General features: G+C 43.8%; 1 pseudogene; it reads left to right on the forward strand.

Moving 5' to 3' along the window:
- The first annotated feature begins 2084 nt into the window (after nucleotides 1–2084).
- On the forward strand, nucleotides 2085–3541 carry LOC102851489 (annotated as a pseudogene).
- Nucleotides 3542–4337: the final 796 nt, after the last annotated feature.

Consider the following 4337-nt stretch of genomic DNA (forward strand, 5'->3'; position numbering starts at 1 on the left):
TGAAATACAATGCTGTGGGTGACAGGATAATATTCATATGCATACAGTGAAGACTTATTAATACAACTATCATTCAAATATATACACCAACAACCAAACCCAAAGAGAAGGATATAGTTGATTTCTACCAACTTTTGCAGTCAGAAAGCGATCAAATGTGCAACCATGGTGAATTAATAATAATGGGTGACTGGAATGGCAAAGTTGGGAACCAGGAAGAATGATCAGTAGACAGAAAACATGGACCGGGTGACAGAAATGAAGGTGGAGAAAGAATGATAGAATTCTGCACAATTAATGATTTATTCACTGCAAATACCTTTTATCAGAAACATGAAGGCAGGCTATACACATGGATTTCACCTGAGGATATGCACAGGAATCAGATTGACTGCATCTGTGGAAGGAATCATTGGCACTTTACTTCAGTGGGTAAAAATACATACATACATACATACATACATACATACATACATACATACATACATACATACCACCAAAAAATCCAGGAGTTTTCAAGCTCTAAAAATTGCACCTACAGCAAGTGAAAATGACTGATGAAGAGCAGGACTGACAGCGACTGTAACAATGGGCTTAAGAACAGAAAAGATTAGGAAGACAGTGCAAGACAGAGCAGGGTTTCCTGTGGTTGATAGGTAAGGTTGCTATGAATCAGGACTGGTGCCATGGCACCTAACAAGAGGGGTTGTCTCAATCATTTCCAAGTGAGGATAATTTACATGACATCAAAGGAAAAGTTAGAGTTGTTTGTGATCAAACAAGTCATCTATGGATTACTTACTTGTGTTGCTTTTCCAGACTCGAAATAGCCTCCTGGCCTTTGACAGTGGGCACTGCCCAGTGGTCAAGAGACTAACAAACCCTCTTACATTCCAGCTCTGCTCCTAACGGGCTGCGTTCTCTCAGGCAAGCGGTTTTACCTTTGGGCACTTAATTTCCTCTGTAAAAATGGATAACAAAACAGGTATGTGCAGTGGTGGTTTAATTATTTTCCCCTGAAGATTGAAGGATATAGAACATGTAACACACCTGACATACTAAATTTTGAGATGGTCTTTACTTCTCCTTTTTCTTCCTGTTCACACACCTCCCAACAACCAGCCATCTTCTAATCTCCCCTAGGGTCTAGTTGATAATAGCTTCACTTTGCATATATCCCAGAGATATCTGTAATTTAGCAGGCAAACCTTTGAAGGCAGAAAAGCCCTGAGGCCAAAGCAATGAATTCTAATAGAAAACTTCAGGTTTTTCAATAGGCAGAAGAATAAGAATCTTTTTGAGTATTTTTTTTTTTTTGGTTGTTGTTGCTTCTGGGTTGTGGGGTGGTTTTGGTTTTGTGTTTGTTTTAGTTGGAGAACTTTTCAGAAGGCATCTAGCTAATCCTTTAAAGGTCCCTGCCCTACTTCCCACCTCCCCGTGCCCCCATGGCTAGGCCTGCTTTGTTAAGAATCTCTTTTCTTAACCAAGAAAAACAGAAGATTAATAAGAATACCCATCTTAAAGAGGTGGTATGAGGTTTAAACAAAATTATATCTGCAAAGAAAAAAAAAATCTTTTCAGTAACTCTCTTCCTTATAGTTTAAAACTGTGGCTTCAATTTCCCTAACATCGTTCATTATAAACAACAGTCCCTGAGGTAGTGAATGAGATCCATTCCTAACCCTGTCTTCACATCTTTAAGTGCAATTTGTAAGTGAGTAGAAACAGGTGCAAATGGTTTTAAAGTTAGCTTTATTTTAATGCCAGGGACCTTCAATGATTTAGTAGGTGTTGCACTGTTGACCCGAAGGCCAGGTCTCTCTGGCATTGTGACTCTACCAGCAACTTTAGCAGCTTTCTCGGGAGAAAGATGAGCCTCTATTCCCGTGCAATTTACAACCTCTGATACCTCCATGATAACGACAGAGTTTTTGTACAAGAAGAACCCAGAAAACTTTTTTGATGACTTAAAGTTGCTACAAGTATGGCTGCGGAAAGTGATTATGAAAAGAAAGTTTTGACCCTAGGGGTTGATTGAAAACCTTTCAAAGAGGGTGCACACTGAGCGGACCCCACTACCGCGGCGGGGTACAGGGAAGATGCCGCTGCCGGTCCAGGAGTTTAACCTGCAAGGGGCGGTGGAGCCCATGCAGATTGATGCGGATCCCCAAGAGGACCCGCAGAATGCACCTGACATCAACTATGTGGTGGAGAACTCCACCCTGGATCTGGAGCAGTACGCGGCCAGCTACAGTGGCCTGATGCGCATCAAGCGGCTGCAATTCATTGCTGACCACTGTCCCCCACTGCGGGTAGAGGCCCTAAAGATGGCCCTGGCCTTTGTCCAGAGGACCTTCAATGTGGACATGTGTGAGGAGATCCACTATAAGCTCTCTGAGGCCACTAGGGAGCTGCAGCACGCCCCTGATGCCATCCCTGAGAGTGTGGTGGAGCCCCCGCCCCTGGTCACGGCCTGGGTGGAGGCCACACGTAAGAAAGCACTGCTGAAACTGGAGAAGCTAGACAGAGACCTCAAGAACTTCATGGGCAACGCCATCAAGGAGAGCATCAGGCGTGGTCACGATGACCTGGGTGATCACTACCTTGATTGTGGGGATCTGAGCAATGCCTTCAAGTGCTACTCATGCTCCCATGACCACTGCACCAGGGCCAAGCACATCATCCGCATGTGTCTTAACGTTATCAAGGTCAGCATCTACTTGCAGAACTGGTTCCAGGTTCTGAGCTATGTCAGCAAGGCTGAGTCCACCCTTGAGATCGCCGAGCAGTGCGGAGAGCGAAACAGCCAGACCCAGACCCAGGCCATCCTCACCGAACTAAAGGATTGGCCCAGTTGGCAACCCGCAAGTACAAGCAAGCTGCCAAGTGCTTCCTGCTGGCCTCTTTCAACCACTGCAACTTCCCTGAGCTGCTTTCCCCAAGCAACGTAGCTGTGTATGGGGGCTTGTGTGCCCTGGTCACCTTTGACTGTCAGGAGCTGCAGCGCAATTTCCTCTCCAGCAGCTCCTTCAAGTCGTTCCTGTAACTGGAGCCCCAGGTCCGAGACATCATCTTCACGTTCTACAAGTCCAAGCACGCCTCGTGCCTCAAGATGCTGGACGAGATGAAGGACAACCTGCTCTTGGACATGTACCTGGCCCTCCACGTCAGGACCCTGTATACCCATATCCATAACCGCGCCCTCATCCAGTATGTCAGCCCTTATGCGTCTGTTGACATGCGCAAGATGGCCAACACCACAGTGGCTGCACTCGAGGACGAGCTGACCCAGCTGATCTTGGAGGGGCTCATCAACACTAGGATCGACTCGCACAGCAAGATGTTGCATGCACGTGGTGTGGACCAGCGCAGCACCACCTTGGAGAAATCTCTCTTGATGGTCAAGGAGTTTCAGTGCAGGGCTAAGGCCATGATCCTGCGTGCTGCAGTGCTGCGCAACCAAATACAGGTCAATGTCAACTCTCCTCCCCGAGAAGGGAGTCAGGGGGAACTGACCCCCGCAACAGCCAGGCTCAGATGAGCACCAACAGTTGAGCCGTGACCTGCACAGCTATGTAAGACACCTCCCGGCCCACCCTGCGCGGCCCATGGCCTCTGGAGGAACTGGAGTCATTGCATTTAAGCTCATTAAAGAACAGACTGCAAACTGGAAAAATTAAAAACAAAAAGTGAGTGCACATTTATGTCACATTAAAGTACAAGTAGGAGTTTTCCTTAAATCAAACATTTGTAACGTAAAGAATACATTATATTCATTATTTATTACTTAACTCCATTATTAAATACATATTCTACATAAAATCTCACAAGAAGCAATAAAACAAACTTTCTGCTTGTCTCCCAAAGAGCAAGAAGAATCTAGCAAAGAAGAGGTAACACTTCTAAGTAGATACAACACAATTTAGAAAATTGTTAAGATTTTTATTTCATTTTGGTGAGAATTTTCTATAAAAATCCTCTTGCATTACTGTTTCAATTTGTTTCTAATGTGTTTTTTTTCTTGACTTACAAATTTCCTTAAGAAAGAGCAGATATGCCTATATAAATTTTCTTTTGTGTCTGCAGATCATGGTTTTAAGTACATGTGTGTCTATGTGATAGTTTAGGATTGAAACTTGTTAAATTTCCCATTAAGAATTCAAAAAACAGCTATTTAAAAAAAAACAAAATTTTTACCTGAGCTTTGTTCTAAAATAATGAAACCAGAATATCATAAGGAATATGGAAATAGTAATGAGGAAGAGTGTATTATTTGATTTTAAGATGATTTTTGAAATTTGAAAATTTTGAAATTCGAGTGGGACAGACTTAAGGTC

This window comes from Elephantulus edwardii, unplaced genomic scaffold, assembly GCF_000299155.1.
Source record: "Elephantulus edwardii isolate Elephantulus edwardi_28Jun2011 unplaced genomic scaffold, EleEdw1.0 scaffold00029, whole genome shotgun sequence".
NCBI lineage: Eukaryota > Metazoa > Chordata > Mammalia > Macroscelidea > Macroscelididae > Elephantulus > Elephantulus edwardii.